The sequence below is a fragment of the Rattus rattus genome, chromosome 1 (assembly GCF_011064425.1).
Source record: "Rattus rattus isolate New Zealand chromosome 1, Rrattus_CSIRO_v1, whole genome shotgun sequence".
Taxonomy (NCBI): Eukaryota; Metazoa; Chordata; class Mammalia; order Rodentia; family Muridae; genus Rattus; species Rattus rattus.
Window position 1 is genome coordinate 157,279,339 of NC_046154.1, and position 19,003 is coordinate 157,298,341.

The 19,003-nt window shown below is 42.7% G+C and overlaps 1 non-coding gene and 2 pseudogenes across 1 annotated transcript; 1 reads left to right on the forward strand and 2 right to left on the reverse strand.

Moving 5' to 3' along the window:
* Nucleotides 1–3,699: 3,699 nt before the first annotated feature.
* LOC116907426 lies at nt 3,700–6,637 on the reverse strand (annotated as a pseudogene).
* On the reverse strand, nt 5,755–5,921 carry LOC116890519. The gene has a single exon (XR_004386701.1). It is a non-coding gene; the product is annotated as a U1 spliceosomal RNA (small nuclear RNA).
* Nucleotides 6,638–11,071: 4,434 nt separating the features above from the next.
* LOC116907511 lies at nt 11,072–13,503 on the forward strand (annotated as a pseudogene).
* Nucleotides 13,504–19,003: the final 5,500 nt, after the last annotated feature.

The window sequence follows — 19,003 nt, forward strand, 5'->3', positions numbered from 1 at the left end:
ACAGCACTAGAACAGTGACTAAGACAATATGTAACACTAACACCACTTCTGGGATCATTACCACATCAAGCCACTCACCTCACTATTGGACACCGATATGCATCACTTTCAACCTTACCCTGTATCCTCAAGCCAAAGTTTGTCCTCTGCTTTGAGCTTTCCCTCCAACAATGAGCAGCTTTGAAATCAGGAGTCTACCTCAATGTGACATTGTTTAAAACAACCTACTGGGTCGGCGTGGTGGCTCAGGCCTTTAATTCCAGCATTCAGGATGCAGACACTGGTGGATCTTTGAGAGAGGGGAGACCTTTGTTTGCCATACAACACAAAATAAACAAACTTGTAAACACGACCTGATCTCTAATTAATGCATATGTCTCTCGCTTAGTACTTTTTAAAAAGTTAGCATTCTTCTCTCTTCTAGAAACAATTTTTAAATAATTCAACCTCAAGGGAAGGGCACTGTATCTATCAGGCTTCTCTAGAGGAATGGAAATTATTAAGTATTTTGAAGTACTGAAAAAAGTAGAAAGATCTGAGAGCTGAGAACTGGTCATTACTAGGTCCCGAAGGCTGAGGCCTCGGCGCTCATGGTGAACGGGTGGGCGAGTGGCTGTGAGGGTTGGTGAGTGAGTGAGAAGGTTGCTGGGTGACTAGAGGGGCCTCTGCTGCCTCAATCTGGTGCAAGGAGCCCAGAAGTTTCCTGAACAGCCAATGGTCCCTAGCCACAATGAAGATTTGAAAACACTAGGTCTGATATCTGTGACGTCAACATCAGTAGCAATAGGGCAAATTAACTGGTTGGCAAGAGAGATAGCCAACTGAACAAAAGGGAGTAGATCTCCCTTCTGCCAGACCCTTTTTTTTTTTTTTTTTTTTTTGGAGCTGGGGACTGAACCAGGGCCTTTGCGCTTACTAGGCAAGCGCTCTACCACTGAGCCAAATCCCAACCCCTGCCAGACCCTTTTATCTGGACCAGAAGGTGCCACCTATGACAGGGTAGGTCTTCCCACATCGAGAGAATCAGAACAGATCTTCAGCTGAGGCTCAGCTGTTTCTAATCTGTGGCAAGCTGACATGAAAACCAAGCAACCTAGACATACAAGAAAGTAATTTTAGAAAATAAACACTAGAGAGAAAAAAAATACGCAAAACACGAACAATACAAAACCAATAGAAAGATGGTTTAAAGGGGTTGGAAGACATCCCCATGAATAAATGCACTTTGCAAGCATGAAGACCTGAGTTTGAGTCCTTAACACTCACGTGAACCTGGGAATGGCTTCAACCATGGCCTCAGTTATGCCCATACACCAAGCACTATGGGGAGTAGAGGAGGTGGATGGCTGGCTTTGACTGGCTGTCAGTTTGGCTCATGGCTCGATGAGAGATGCTTTCTCAAGTGAACAAGGCAGAGAGTGATAAAGCGGGCCACCCATTGTTATTGTTACACTGGCCTCAGTATGAACATGGACACACACACAGAGATGCAAACAGACACACACACAGAGACACACAGACACACATAGAGACACAAACATACACATATACACAGACACATATATACAGACATACACACACACACACACACACACACACACACACACACACACACACACCCCAGATGTACAAACGCATGGTCTTACATACACACACTTAAAATTTTTTGTTCATAAAAAGAATAAAAGTACACACAAAATGGTCAGACCCAGGCACATAAAGTCGGGCAAAAATTCCAATGTTCTCAAAAACTCATTTTTAATTAGCCAAAATTGCTTGACAAAAGGCATTTATGAATATTGGCATATTACAATTAAATGTCAATTCAACAATAAATCGAGCACAATTCACAGCGCAAATAGAAACATACCAGATTTGGTGCGAAATCACCCATTAAACTATAGATTGCTGCTTTAAGACACCGTACAGAATCATTTCACCGTGATTTACTTTCTTTCTACGCTGTTTTGTTTTGTTTTGTTTGTTTTCTTCAAATGTGCTGCTTACTGTTCTCCATTCCAGGGGTATAAGCTGTCATCCTATCTCATACACTCGCTTTACACTTACGTTGTAAAACAAAATTTAGAAATATGAGCCCAGAATTAACTAGAGGGCTGGAGAGATGGCTCGGTTTTTAAGAGCACTCCCTGTGTTTATAAAGGGCTTGTGTTCAGATCCCAGTGCCTTACAAAGCTGTTCACAACCATCTGTGACTCCAGGCACTCTTCACCAGGCACTACTCACATGTGACACACATTCGCACATGCAGGCAAAACACTCATACACATGAAATCAATGAGTCTAAAAAGATTTTCTAAAGTAAATTCTGCATTTAAAGTTACTCTAGGGTAGTTTCTTTCCTGTCTGTGAAACTAACTGTGCTAATGAGAGGCTTTTCAATGTTGCCAACACACAAAGGGTGTCTCTCTGCTAAGACTTTAAATTTTTTTATCTTATTGTGTGTAGCGGTAATTGGCTTGCACGTATGTCTGTGTGCCGTGCACGTGAAAGTCCCCTGAGGTCGGAAGAGGGCACTGCGTCTCTTGGAACTGGAGCTGGGACAGTTGTGGGCTTCTATGTAGATGTTGGGAATCAAACGTGGGTCCTCTGGATGAACAGTCAGTGACTTAACCACTGAGCCATCTCTCCAGCCCCTCTCTAGTTGACTTCTTATACATATTTAGAGGAAGCAGGAAAGTGAAGGCTTCTACATTGCAAACATGAACCAGGTTTCTCTGCAATCTAATCATTACCGTGCCTTTTCCGTGATCTGGGACTACAAAAATGTTTAAACATCACTTGTACTCATGCAGCTTTTCACCAGTGTGACTTCATACATGTAACTGAAGAAAAATTTTAGTACAAAAACCATTTCTTCTTCTTCTTCTTCTTCTTCTTCTTCTTCTTCTTCTTCTTCTTCTTCTTCTTCTTCTTCTTCTTCTTCTTCTCCTCCTCCTCCTCCTCCTCCTCCTCCTCCTCCTCCTCCTCCTCCTCCTCCTCCTATCCCCCTCCTCCTCCTCCTCCTCCTCCTCCTCCTCCTCCTCCTCCTCCTTCTTTTTTCTTCATTATCATCATCTTGGTCTTATTCGAGATAGGGTTTCTCTGTTTTGAGACAGGACAGCCTTGTCTGTCCTAAAACTCCCTCTGTAGACCATGCTGGCCTTGAACTCACAGGGATTCTCCTGCCTCTGCCTCCCAAGTATTGGGACTAAAAGCGTGCACCACCACTGCCTGGCTTCCATATCATCTTTTAAAAGGTTCTCCTCTACGGTGGCTATTTCATGGGTTTTTTGTTTTTGTTTTTGTTTTAAATCAATCCTAAAGGAGGCTTTCACACATTGGTAGCAAAAGCCCCCCTTCCCTCCAGTGAGCTTATGTGACAGCAACGCAGCCATTTAAAGGCTGTAAACGTTGCTTCCAAACAAGCCTATGAATTTATGCCCTTGACAATGGCTTGCCCATATTGCTTACATGCATATGGTTTCTAGTCAGTGTTAGGTTCTCTCATGCTTTTTAAGGTGACTAAGAGACTGAAAGTCTTTCCCACATTTCTTACATTCATGGGGTTTCTCTCTGCTGTGCATCAACGCACGGTACTGAAGAGAACTTAAATGGTGAAGGTTTTGCCACATTGCTTACAGATGCAAGGCTTCTCTCCAGTGTGAATCATTTTATGTTTCTGCAAAGCACTCTCAGAACTCACCACTTTCTCACATTGTGAACAAACGTATGGGTTATACCACTGTGGGTCTTCTCATGACTCTGGAAGGTAGTAGAGCAGAGAAGCCCCTTCCCACACTGTTTGCACATGTAGGGTTTGAAGTCACTGTGGCTTACTTCATGTTGTCTTAACCTAGTCAAAGACAGAAAGGTTTTCCCACACTGCTTACACACATAGGGCTTCTCCCCAGTGTGAATCCTGTCATGAACTTGTAGGGAACTTGGGAAAGGGAAGGTTTTCCCACACTGCTTACATAAAAAGCATTTCTTTGCATGGTAATGTTGTTCACAACTCTTCAAGGACGGGAGGGAAGTAAAACCTCCCCCACACTGCTTACATTTGTGGTGTTTTTCTTCAGCAGGAGTCCTTTCATGATCTTGAGCAAGTCTGAAGTCTTCACCAGGCTGCGTAGTTTTATTAGATTTCTCTGTATGCTCAGCACTTCGGGGGACAGGGGAGAGCTGGAGGTGTCCTCAGATTCCTATTATTATACACATCCCTTCCATGTTGCTGAATTTCATTCGACCTCTGGCCTGGCCTAGGTTTCAGTCACACATTTAGAACTAAATGGCCAATGAGCATATTGACAAACCCATTTCTTTGACATATATGTATTCCTGGATGAAATTTATGGTTCACGGTGCCCTCTGTAGAGAGTTTGAAGATCTCTGCACACTCATGATCCTCTTTACCGTCATGGAGTTTCTCCACCAGTTGACATCTGTAAGAAATGAAAAAGTGAGTTGCTCATGTTTTGATTATTAATGAATTACTAGTAGAAATATTGGCTCTATGAATTCTGAGGATCATGAACATATTTTGACTGGACGCTATGCAGCATGATTTGAAGACAGCCATAATAAAAGCAAGTGGTATATTGGTACAAAAAAACCCACAATGACAAGTTGTGTTGTATTGTTTCCATGTTTGGCAAACATTGAAGGTATGTCACGTTTAAACAGATATTTCAGTACTAATGTGCACAACTTGATGCACAATACTGATGACAAAAATCATGTTGTATTTTGGACTACTTGAATGTTGTGGTGTTTTGAATAAAAATGGCCCCTATAAACTCACAGGGAGTGGCAATATTGGAGGTGTGGCCTTGTTGGAGGAAGTGTGTCACTGGGTGGATTTTGAGGTTTCACAGGGTCAAGCCAGGCTCAGCATCACTCACCCTTCTGCCTGAAGCTCCTCTTCAGCACCACATCCGCCTGTGTGTCACCATGCTTTACTCCAGGATAGTAACAGACTAAACCTCTGAGCCTGTAAGCCAGCTCCACTGAAATGTTTTCCTTTGTAAGAGTTGCTGTGGTCATGGTATCTCTTCACAATAATAAAAACACTATCCGAGACAAATGTCTATATTGAGGTGTCTTTGGGTTTTTCTTTGCTTGTTTGTGTTTGAGATAGGGTCTCACTTTGAAGTGCTGAGTGGCATGTAAACCAGAGAACCACCCGATTTTGACTCCCAAGTGCTAGGATTAAAGGTACAACCCCAATCCCACCTATATGTGTTATATCAACTATTTGTTCCTGTGTAAAGGATTCTCTGATTTTTGTTTCATATGCACCTCCTACCTGAGATGGTAGATAAACTTCATTTTCCATAATGTATATGGTGTAAAGTTTGTACATGTGACGTATGATTGAGTTTCACTCCTGGCATCATGACACTCCCATTGTTTCCAATACTTGAATATCTGAGATGTTCTTACTGACGATGTGAAACATATTGGCAATTTTGGAGACAATTTCCTGAGATCAACTCATGTTGAAGCTTGGTATATTTGTATCTTTTATCTCTTGGTAAAATGTCCTATGATACCATAATTCTTGAGGAGCCTGGATTACCTTAGTTTTCTCCCAGAATTTTGGTATTCATTTTTCAATCTTTTGGTGTTTCCTTTTGTTTCCTAAAATACAAATTAAGATCAATAATAATCATGATATTGCACTAAAAACATTAGTAGAGTCCAGCTAAAGTTGTGAAGTAATCCCATCTCACATATTTACCCCCCTCCTTTTGTTAAGGTCAGAGTGTGAACACAGTCTACACCCCATTACCACCAATCATGCACTCAAGTTTTCTACATTTGGGGAAATCTCAGGGGTCAGCACATCCCAAGTACAGTAGATGAGCCTCACTCTAGGAAAACACCTTCATGATTATGGTGTCTCCCTGCCAGGAAAGTATAACCAAATGGTTCTTTGCCGTATTTCAGTTCCTACAGCAGCAATGATGAATGACCTATTATGAGAATGATGTCTTTACCTGTGGAGACCACATTTCTCAAAATTCCCTTCATCACGTGTTTGTAGGGCTCCTTTAGGGATAGATCCAGCAGAGCCCACTTCTTCACGGTGAAGTGCACAGCTACATCCTCAAAGGTCCCCGACTCCTGAAAGAGCCCACATGCATTTTGACAGGGACAAACTTCATGGTACCAGAGACCTAGGCTTCACAAGGACTTACTGTGAGACCATATTCCAAGTTCCATATATTCAAGTTGTCTTGGTCGCCATGTTCTTAAGCTTCATATGTTCACACATACGAAGGTTATCTAATACAGCAGTTCTGACAGTCGACTGGAACAATCTGGTAAAGCATCAGCAGAACAGGACAACCCTTGCCTTCATAAGTTGTGCTAATTTCTCTTTGTCAATTGAGTCACTGTAACAACTTATAGAACAAATTTTGATTATCTAATCTTCCAAAGAAAATCTGGTATTAGCTATCCTGAGACTACATATTCTTATAAATGCTGAAGGAAAAAGTTCTATTTTTCTTGGTATCTGGGACTATGATTAAGAGTGACTCCTCCATACATAACAGTAAAATGATGTGGCTTTCCTAATCAACTGATGTCAACAATGTGTCACCTTTATGTCACCCGTTCTCTCTGAACCCATACTGCATTTCCATGTGGTTATCAGAGAGAAGGTGTTTGGTTAGTTTCAGTATACTGTCTGAATGATGAAGCTTGAAGAAGCTGATTCAAGCTAGACAGTGGTGGTGTGTGCCTTTAACCCCAGCACTCAGAAGGCAGAGTCAGGTAGACTTCTGAGTTCCTGGCCAGACTGCTCTCCAGAGTGAGTTCCAGGATAGCTGGGACTGCACAGAGAAACCATGCCTCAAAAAAGAAAAAAAAAAAGAGCTGGTTCTGGTTGAGAGCACTGGCTGCTTTCCAGAGGACTGGAGTTCCATTCCCAGCACCCTCCTGCCCTACCAAAACCAGAGAGAGAGTTGTATAGAGAAATCTCTTGTGTACTGTATTGATACATCACCTGTCAATAAATAAACCTACCGCCCACAGGAAAGGGTAGAATAGAAGGTGAGACGTCTGTTAGACATAAAGGATTCTGGGATAAAGCCAGGCCTGCACTTGGGGATGGGGGTGGGGAGGCACAAATACAAGAGAGCTGAGCAGACTGTAACTAGCCACGTGGCAGAACTTATATTAGAATAAACGGAATATAAATTATGAGGTAATTGGAGAACAAGCCAAAGCTTACAGCCAAGGTGTTTGTAAACATAATTGGGTCTCAAAGTCGTTATTTCTGGGAAGAGGGGCATGGGAGGAAAAACACCGCTCAACAGAGTTGCTTTGGTCATGGAGTCTCTTTACAACAATAGAACAGTGACTAAGACAACTAGGCATTTAATCACTCTTCTCACCACTTGTGAGGGACTTGAATATATTCTCTGCGATTCACTATAAACTACGTTTAGAAGTGTGTACCTGCTTTCTAAGAGAGTATTCTTAAATAAATTTGAGTAAAACTTAAGGATGCAGGGTCAGAGAGGTGAGTCAGCGGTTACGAGAACTGGTACCATAGCCTATACGCCACTCTAATAAATCCTGTAGGCAGGTGTGCGCGTGCGCGGGCTTGCCTGCGTGCGTGCGTGCGTGCGTGCGTGCGTGCGTGCACACATGCAGGCATTCATTCTATCGGTTCCTTTAGAGAACTATAGCTAATACAGGAGGAATATAGAGGAATTTTAAGCTTTTGGTTAGAAAATCCATTGAGGGCTGGAGAGATGGCTCGGTGGTTAAGAGCACTGATTGCTCTTCCAGAGGTTCTGACTTCAACTCCCAGCAACCACATGGTGGCTCACAACCATCTGTAGTGGGATCCGATGCCCCTGAAAACAGCTACAGTGTACTCATGTAAATAAAATAAGTAAATCTTTAAAAAAAAAAGAAAGAAAGAAAATCCATTGAATGATTCAAACAGTTCATTTAAGGGGACATGCTTACTGGAACGTGCATGACACAAAGGCCGAGAAAGGAGCTGTAATTTGAGATCAGCACCTTTGAACCAAAACCTCTTCGGAGGCATTAGGGCAGCAGGAAATGCATCTGAGCACAAAAGCTGCACCTGGCAGAAGCTCTGTCTTCAAGCATCAGAGGCTTCATCAGAACTAGCGGCAAACCTCGGGCCTGCCGTCCCAATAGTCCTCACTTTAAAGAAATGGAAGATGCAAAGTTAAGGGTGTTTCAGGCGCCGATGACCAGGCAATGGATGGCAGAACTGAAACATCTTCACGAAAGCCCGAGTGATTCTTGCGAGGGAATCACTCTGTGATTCTTGCGAGGGAATCACTCTGTGATTCTTGCGAGGGAAATGTTAAAAGGATGAGGGTATGAAGATATGTTTTTAAAACAAAGTTTTAAAAAAAAGAGGGGGTGAGATTATGAATTAATTTTATCAAGAGGTAAGGCATTGTTTCAGTGTAAAAAACGGAAAAGATAAGTGAGACAGGAAAAAAGGCAGGAAGAATTAGGGAGACGTTTTATAGAAAGCAGAAAAAAAAAAGGAAGAGAAAAGAAAACAGGTTCTAGATCCCCGTTCAGGTTTGTTTTTCCTTCTGAGAGAGCCAGGAAACTTCAACAACCACTGAGAAGGCAGAGACAGCGTGTTTCCTAAGGTACCTTGTCAAACAAAATAAGTACTCCAAATAACCCAATTAAAAAATGGGATACAGAGCTAAACAGAGAATTCACAACAGAGGAATCTCGAATGGCCGAGAAGCACTCAGCGTCCTTAGTCACAGGGAAATGCAAATCAATACAACTCTGAGACTCCATCTTAAACCCTTCAGAATGCTAAGACAGAAACTCAAGAGACAGCGCATGCTTGGGAAGATACAGAGCAAAGGGAACACTCCTTCATTGCTGGTGGGAGTGCAAACTGGCACAAACACTTTGGAAATCAATTTGGAGGTTTTTCAGAAAAATGGGAATAGTTCTACCTCAAGACCCAGCTATTTCACTCTTGGACATATGCACAAAAGGTGCCCCACTTATAGCACAAACATACTCAACTTCGTTCATACATCGCTCCACTATGTTCATAACAACTTTTTATAATAGCCAGAAACTAGAAATAACCTAAATGTCCCCCAACCAAAGAATGGGTAAAGAAAATGTGGTACATCTCTCTACACAATGGAACACTGTTTGGCTATTAAAACAGACATCATGAATTTTGCAGGCAAATGGATGGAACTTGAGAATATCATCCTGAGTGAGGGAACCCAGAGCCAGAAAGACACGTATCATATATACTCACTTATAAGTGGACGTTAGCCATAAAGTGCAGGACAACAATGTTACAATCCACAGACCCAATGAAACTGGGTAATAAGGTCCCAAGGGAGGACACGGGAATCTCACTCAGGGGAAACTAAAGAGTCATTGGAGGTGGAGGGAGAGAGGGAACCGGGTAGGAAAGGAGCTGAAAATGAGAAAGGGGATGGTAATCGGGTGTAGATAGAAGGGGGGTTGAAGAGGGCTAGAAGTGAGAGTGTAAACCAGGGCAGGGAGAACATCTCTAGTAATTAACTGGAGGCTTCATCCAGCAATGGATGTAGGCAGATGCAAAGACTCACAGCCAAACATCGGGAGAGCCTGAGGAGTCTTAGGGAAGAGTAAGGGATAGAAGTGAACAAGTCAAAGGGGTCAAGGACACCACAAGAAGACCCGCAGAGTCAACTAACCTGGGACAATGGGGACTCATAGAGCCTAGGTCACCAACCTGGGGGAGACCCAAAAGCTAGACCTTGAACCCCTACACATTTGTAGCAGCTTGGTCTTTATGTGAGACCTCTAACAAGTGGAGCAGGGGTGGTCTTTGTCTCTGTTCCCTGTCATTGGGTCCCCTTCCCCTAGCTGAACTGCCTGATTGTGCCTCAGGGGGAGAGGATGCGGCTAGTCCTACTAGAATTCATGGTGAGGTGGTACCCAAGTGTGTGTGTGTGGGAGGTTCTCCCTCTCTGAAGAGAAGAGGAGGGGCCAGTGGGGGAGAGATTTGTAAGGGTGGGACTGAAAAGAGAGGAGGGATGGGGGCTGTGACAGGAATATATATATAAAGTAAATTTAAAAATAAAAAAGAAAGAAGGAAGATAAATACTGCTTATTTGGGATCAAAATAATAAAATGACATGGTCTGACAGTTCCAGGACAGGTGGTTTCCCAGCAAACGCCATCCCTCAGAAATCCACTTTACAGCAGCTTTTTTTTTTTTTTTTTTTTTTACAACAGAATACTAATTACATTTAAAACTGGTTGTAAACTACATTCTTTAAACAATGTTACCCAAGAGAAATTATTGCTAATACCTTACTTAAAAAAAAAAAGGAAAAAGGAAAAAAGAGCTCGCAGTGCCCCGTATTCCCAGATGGAATCTCGTCCAAGTACTAACCAGGCTAAGCCCTGCTTGACTTCCAAGATCAGATGAGATTGGGTACATTCAGAGATATCTTACGTTTTTAAGATGTATTTTTAGTGTACAACTGTCACTAAGGTATTAGAACTATTACCTGAATATGTGGGCTTTCTCTACTATAAAAAACCAAAACCGTGGGCTGGAGAGGTGGCTCAGCGGTTAAGAGCACTGACTGCTCTTCCAGAGGTCCTGAGTTCAATTCCCAGCAACCACATGGTGGCTCACAACCATCTGTAATGGGATGCTCTCTTCTGAAGTGTCTGAAGAGAGCTATAGTGTACTAACATATAAATAAAATAAATAAATCTTAAAAAAAACAAAAAACAAAAAAAACCCAAAACCGTAAATTAAAATAAGTTTTCCCCTCCCACCCAAGTTTCTTATCCTAGCCTGCATAGGAGTTTAAAAAAAAAAAAAAAACGAAAACGAAATTGCAATTTAAAAACTTGTTACTGCTTACGGATATGGTTAATGAAGTTACAACTTTTCTATGCTGTTAATATTAAAATCGTGCCTTTAAAGAGTACAGGTTTTGCTGGGCTGGTGGTGCACACCTTTAATCCTACCACTGGAGAGGCAGAGGCAAGGTCCTGGTGAGTTGAAGTCCAGTCCGATATGAGTGAGTTCCATGCTAGCAGACTCGATGCAGTGAGACTGTCTCTAAAAGGAAAGGAAACAAAGCAAAGAAAGAAAGGGGCTGGAGAGATGACAGAAAGGTTAAAACGGGATGTCTACACTTCCTGAGGATCTAGATTTAACTTCTAGAACCCACATGGTGTCTCATAACTGTCTATAACTATAGCTTCAGAGGATGCAATATCCACTTCTGGCCTCTACCAGTACCAAGCACATAGATAGATAGATAGATAGATAGATAGATAGATAGATAGATATAGATATAGATATATAAATATATAGATATTCATCTATCTATATATGGTTTTATGAATATAAATATTATCTACATGTGCTTACATTTCATATTGTATATATAAAAACAGAATGACCCATATGATGAATAAGTTAAATTATTCCAAATATTTCCTAGTTCATAATGTAACTAGAATGTATTGACAATTTTGGAGTTTTGGTTCCTTTGAAAAACACAAAAATATTATCAGAACATGTTTTGATTTAATGCCAGGTGTGGAATATGGAGTTGCTTCAGCTGGGAGAATGCAGCCAATAAATGGAGGCAGACTAAAGTCTCATGCAATAGCCAACTTTATTCAGAGCATCACAGTTTTTACACTGAGGGTTACGAGGAATCACATGAATAAATGTACAATCACAAGGACAAGCTACTTGGGGCAAAAATGTTTTTCTGTAGATACATATAAACAAATAACAGTAGAAGGTTGTAATGAATAATCTGAAATAAACTCACTTCTGTCTGTTATAGCTGCGAGGAGCACAAGAACATGCTCCAATATCAATTTCGTAGTTTTGAGGAAACTGGGGTCATACTATTCTTGTCTTGTTTTCTCAGAGTTTTCTCACAAGCACTCAGAAATCTCGCTGACTCCATTCTTGCACAGTGCTCCAACAGCAACCACCTGGAACTCCAGATCCCTCTTCTGGAGTCCATGGGCATCTGTTCGCACATGCACACTTACTCTAATAATTAAAAAGAAATACATCTCTGTAAGTATGGAGCTATTTTATTGAGAGAAGTATTTTCTAAATTCTGTAAAAATAAGGCAAAAATGAAATGACCGACATTAAAAAGAAGGTATTCAAAATTATAGCAGTATGATATAATTTTGGAGCAAGAATGTTAAAGCAAAAAGGGAACTGCTTTCAAAGGAGAAAGGAGGTTCAAGTAGCGTTCTGATGTAAAGAACTGCTCTGAAGTAGGCACAAAAAGAATTAAGTGGGGGCTGGCGAGATGGCTCAGTGGTTAAGAGCACTCACTGGCTGCTCTTCCAGAGGTCCTGAGTTCAGTTCCCAGCAGCCACATGGTGGCTCACAACCATCTGTAATGGGGTCTGATGCCCTCCGAGTGAGGCCAGACTGGTTTACAGAGCTAGTTCTAGGACAGCCAGGGCTACACAGAAAAACCCTGTCTCAAACAAACGAGCAAAGCTGTGGTTCAAAGCTGGAAAGCTCAGGCAGGTCACAAAGAGTTAAATAAGTTATTGGACGTCTTCCTAGAAGATAAAACCTGAATGTGGGGTCCGCGATGAAGTTGGCAATAAATAGATGCTTATGTCACCAACCAATCTTCATCACACATTAAGAAAAACTAAAAAACAAAGACAGTGAGAGCCTATGCACTTCAAATTCTGGAGTTCTTAACAATAGTTGACATGAAGAAGGTGTAACAGTTGCAGGGAGTTTTTATATACAAGAACAAACCTGGTTGGCATCCTCAGCTCTGGGAAATAATTTGGACGAATTGATACCTGCTATTCAGAGAAACCCAGATCCCCACATTTAGCCTGAACACTTGAGCTAGTCGAGACATAGAATGCTCTTCTAGGAAGATTTTCCTAAAGTTTGTCTCTTTCCTCTAGGCGTGTGATCACTGTCCCAGTCTTAGCCTGAGTCAGCATGTCCTTACCGTAGTCCTAAACACAGATGACCTCAGAGATAACTGTTCTAACCCAGGAGCTAACTGAGGTACCTTGATCCTCCTAGGTTTTGTCTGTCCCTATTTATCCTGGTTTAAGAACAGCTTTCTTCTTATGGGGTGACATTCAGCTGGTGGTTCGAGGAGACGAACCTTCCACCTTAGACCGTGGCCAAGTTCATCCGTAACTTTGTGGAGAAGGCACCGTCGATGGTGGCTGCTGCCGTGACTTACTCAAAGCCTGGACTGGCCACATTTTGGCACTACTCCAAGGTTGAGCCGGTTCCCCCAACCCCTGGTGAAATCCCTACAGCTATTCAGAGCATGAAAAAAAAATCAAAGTGCTAAGACTGGTGGTTTCAAACACCTTACAGTTAGGGAAGCTGTGCTGAACGGTTTGGTGGCCACTGAGGTGTGAATGTGGTTTTATATCGGCAAGATCATAGGCAAACATGGCATTGTTGACTATGTTTGAAGACCAAACTTTAGCTTCCAATTTGAGTTCTTATATGAATGTTCTTGGACTGTGGGTAATGAGACTGCTATCTGAATAAAATACTAGCTGTGGGGGGAAAAGGAGAACAGCTTTCTTTAGCCCAACACTTTGGGCTTTCCCCTATCTCAATACATTCCCATACCGTCATGGCTAACCTCTACCAGGACTTCCATTTTCAAACATTATTTAGAAACAAACTGAATCAGTATGACAGGGGCCAACCCCATCCACCCCAGGTATATGGCTTTCCCTTTCTGTGAATCTGACAATGTCAGGAGGACTTGGAAAGTCAGGGATTCAGTGCCAGTCCTAGAAATCCTTAACCTAAGAGCACAGGTTAGGGGATTTGGAGGACGATTCCCTTGAATCAGCATCCTGGTTAGCTTTAACTGTCAACGTGACCCAGTTATCCGAGAAGAGCATCTCAATTGAGAAATTGTCTGGACCAGATTGCACGTGGGTGTGTCTTAGGAGGACTGAATAGTTAATTGATGTAGGAGGGCCCAGCCTACTGTGAAAGGCAGCTTCCCCGGGCAGGTGGTCCTGGGTTGTCTAAGAAAGCTAATTTAGCGTGAGTTTATAAGTAAGCCAGCAAGGACATCTGCTCCAAGTGCTTGCCTGAGCTTTTCCTCCGAATGCCTTCACTGATGGACTGTGACCTGCAAATATAAGCCAAAAGAACCCTTTCCTCGCAAGCCGTGCCGCTCTCAGTCAGAGTATGTTACCACAGTGACAGAATGGAACTACAGCAACGCGCAAGGCTCATTGGGAAAGCAGGTGCCACTGAGACGAATGAGACGTGGGGCGAAGAAAAGAGGGGGAACTGCTTGCAGCTAGTTTATGCTGTAGGTCGTGCCAAGCCTAGAATGGCTGATGGTATTAATCAACAACTTTAATCTGATTTACTCGAATTTTAAGCATAAGAGCCCAGCCAGCGTTCCAGGAGGCACAAAGTGACATCGATAAACAACTCCTGAAAACATACCAAGTTTTATCAAAAACACATGAGCTTATCAACCACATTATATGCAACCCCCCCACCTGAACTTATAGAAGGAGCACCCCAAAACCAGAGTGTGGCACACAGGCAGTGATCACCGGGCCAGCTGACGAGAGAAGGGGAATAACCACAGGCAAGAACTCCTGCGTTTGTCCTCGGTTTCAGTGCGGTTTCTCCGGCGCGGGTGATGGACGAGAGGTGTTCAATCCCAACAGCCCTCTCTTCGACTCCGTATCAGCTCCAATGCCTGGACTCTGTAAAGCTTTGTGCTCTCTCAAGCCTTCCTAACACTTTCATAACCATTCTGCAACCTGTCGGTTGGTTTATTTTTGTTGTAAAATGTTAATGTGTGGTTTAATATTAATGATTAAGATTGGAATAAAAGAGCAGCGACGGGTTGGGGATTTAGCTCAGTGGTAGAGCACTTGCCTAGCAAGCGCAAGGCCCTGGGTTCGGTCCCAAGCTCCAAAAAAAAAAGAAAGAAAAAAAAAAAAAAGAGCAGCGGCTGCCCATAGCCAGAGAGTAAGCAAAATTAAGCTTACTTGGAAAACTGCCGTCAAGGAAAAAGAATTGCTTATTTAATAAATCGTGACAGTGCAAAAAGACTCATGTCTCTATATGTTTCAGAATGACACGCATAGGACTAGGAGGTCAACACACCTCTTACCTCTTCTGATACACGAACCCCTAACCCGCGTACCTAGTCTCCACCACACTCTGCCAATACCATCCAATCTGCGGAGACCCAGCAGTGCCAGAGCCCAGATACATCTGCTCACTGAGCGCTCAGCAAGAGAGCAGACATCGGATCTGGCTGCTGGCACAGCTCCACCCCGAGGATCCGGCTCTGAGGCTCATCAGAATCAGAGGAGACTCCTCCGCAGACAAGAGCTGTACCCCACTACCACACTCGCCCGCACGAACCATTTCTAGTGACGCGATGTCCTGGTGTCCTCTTGTGGTTCCTGCAGTCACTGGAGGTGAGGACGAAATGGAGGAGAGAAACCTGGAGATTCCCTCTAGAGACGCTAAGAATCTAAATGCCAAATAAGGCGTGGACCAAAAGGGATGTCTCAGTGATATGTAGTGGCCGTCTTCCTAATGCCTGGATATTTCAATGGATATGCATGCCGAAACAGCTTGCCTGGTTGGCCGTCAATCCACAGACCCGCCTCCTAAAGCTTAAGCGACTAGAGCAGCATGCCCAACTACCACAGTGAGATTCAAATCAGGAATTTTAGGTAGAAGCCTACCCAGACAGCATAGAGTACTCCCCTAGATCCTCACTGGCCCCACTGGTGGGAAAGGGCAGACGCAGAGCCTGTTCCGGCTTTCCTGACTGGACACTTGCTCAGCGGGCAATTCTTGCTTCCTCCCCTTTCTGATGGGGTTAAGATGTACAGAGGAAATTCCAGACTCGGTGCCTATGGAAATGACCCATCGCACCATAGAAGACAAAATGTACACCAGGTCTGGAATAGGAGAGAGAGACAGAGAGAGAGGGGGGGGGGAGGGGGGGGAGGGGGAGGGAGGGGAGGGGAGGAGGAGAGGAGGAGAGAGGAGAGGAGGAGAGGAGAGGAGGGGGGGGGAGAGAGGGGGTGGGGAGGAGAGATGATACCCATGTTCAGTCAATAACATAGGAAACATATATACATATATATATGAAGGAATGAAATTATTGAAGGCATAGAGAAAGTAGAATTTATAGAAAAAGATCAACCATACCAGCAAAAACCCCATACTTTAACAATGACCCAGTGCTTAACTTGACCCAGCAAATTATGATGCACACTATTACCTGACTCCAAATAGCCAATGTTTAGAGACAGGGGGTGCTATACAGTTCAGCTTGTCCACTCAGACATATTCAAGGGTCACAGTCAAGAGGGACACTGAGTCATAGTGTTCCTGGCAGCTGTTTCCAAACTCAAGGACACAGCAGCCACCCAAACTCATGAAGACAAACATGCAAATTAACAGGGAAAACCAGAAAAAGGAGATTTATGTGATGTGGCTATGTTGGGGAGAGGAACAAAAAGGCCCAGTGACCCCCACTAGTCAATCTTAGGGTTACTAAAGTGAGACAAGTTTAAGTAGAGGTCCAGAGCATACTAAGCAGTTCAGGATGAGGGGTGATCCCACCCATTACTGAACTGTCACCACCTCTGTGAGGCTGTCCAACTCTTTCCTGGAGGGGAGAAGTGTTTTTGGAGAGACAAGCATGAGCTCTGGCTGGCCCAGACTTTTCTTCTCCCAACACCAGATTCCCAGAGAAATCCCAATTTCGTTGTTTTCATACGGTTAAAGCTAAAACATCTTTTAAGAAAATATTCATCTCTGTCAGGTTAATGTGAAACAGAACAGTGGTAGCTGAAAGGAAAGCAGATAGGCTACTCAGAAAGAGCCAAGGTATCTATTTTTTAAGGCTTTGGGGGGAGAGGTGATCCTTCCTGCACTTGGAGGAAGAAGTCTTTTAATGTGTGACTTAAGGGGAAGTAAGATAGCTGATACAAATCCATTACACAGGATATACCATTCAAAGTTACTAGTGGTTTAGGAACTGGTTGCCCAGGAAGCCTGGTAATTTCCTTTGTGGAAGTCTTAGGTTTCAGCTAGGTTTTAATCAGACCACATCTCACCCCAACACCAACACCAACACACACCTGCCCCCCACCACAGTATTTCAGGCACCCTACTGAGATGCCTGTGACTTTCCAACAGGTTCTCTGGAAAGAAGTGCTAAGTCCTAGAGACAAGGTAATTCCTCCATCTTGGGTAGCTTAGTCCTCGGAGCTGACTCTGAGATACCTCAGGTTGCAGAGAGGTTAACAGCCTGGGTGAGTTTGTAATCAAACTCCCTCAGTGTCCGCTTTACAGAATGACAGGCCGAGAAACTGAGGAGACAGACCAGAGAATGCAGACCACACCAGTCTCCCTGGCACAATCCCGCTGGTCTCGAGGAGCAGTCTGCTTCAGTGTCCTCTTTCCTATCAGCACATTAGAGTGACAATTACAGAATCTCATTAGGCTGCTTGTCAACTTCCTGGTTTTCATTGAAGCAAGAAGTCTACTCAACTCCTTTGAGTGAGTGAGAACTGCAGAATCATAGTTGGGTGCTTGTCAAACGAGCCTCACTGGCAGAGAGAAATTCACCGCCAGCATTGAGGGTTGGAGAGAGGTGGCTGCAGACGGTGTGACCTCAGAGATTATCCAGACGTCTAGCAGTATGGACCTCCATAAGTGATCCGTGAGATAACTAAGTTTTCACGATTACTACAAAAGACTTCTACCTCTCTCAGCAATGTGCCAAGGCAAAAGAAACAAAAAAAAAAAAAAAAAAAAAAAAAAAACAAAAAAAAAAAAAAAAAAAAAAAAAAAAAAAAAAAAACAGAAAGCAAAACCAAAAACAAAAACAAACAAAAAAAACCAAACAAACAAACAAAAAAAACAATGCTCACTTCGAAGAGAATAAGACATAATTTATTCTGCAGGCAAATGAGTGACTGTGAACTGGAAGTAGACTCATGTTACCCCAGTAGTATGTTCCAATGTGGCAACAGTATTTTGGTGTTTTATAGAAACAAAGTTAAGAAAGTCAAGAGGCTGCAAATCCATTGGTGGAAACCTCAGATATGTAGATTACAGAAAGTGGGGACATCTCAGACTACCTGACCACATGCTTAGCCATTTGGTTGGTGGAAGCTAGTAGTGTGCTAACTTAATATACTTGAAAAGATTTGACCTGATAATCACAAGGGTATTAGGTCAGATACAGAAGCAGGCAAAAAACAAAACAAAACAAAACAAAACAAAAAAAACCAAAAACCAACTGGTAAGAGAGCCAAAGATAGCCCAAGACAAATTATAATTAAGCTTTGGACCTGCAACTTTCCACCTCTCCAGTCATTGAAGCTATAATTACCTTGATAGGTCATTTGAAGTTCAGTGTGGCTTTTTTTTCTTTTGAATTGGGAAAACATTTTTGAGGAAAGGTCTCACTACACAGGCCTTGCCGGCCTGAACTTGGTATGGAGACTAGACTAGTCTCTTATTCAGAGATCTACTTACCTGTGCCTCCACAATACTGGGATTAAAGGCATTCACCACCACACCCAGAAAAATGTGCACAATTATTAATATAATTATTGTTATATAATTATTAATATATTATATCATATTGATATTATATTATATGTGATATAGATTATTAATATACACTGCGTGTTATTAATACAGAATTATTAATATATTGTATATTATAAATGTTAGGTTTCAAACGTTTATGTATTTAATGTGTATGAGTGTATTTCTGTATGTTGGTATGTGCACATGTGTATAGGTATCTGCAGGGGCCAGTGAAGGCTATCACCTTTCCTGGAGCTGGATTTACAAATGGTTGTGAGCATCCTGGTGTGAGTGTTGGGATCTGAACTTGGGTTCTTTGCAAGAGCAGAAAATATCCGTTAGCTCTCCAGCCCT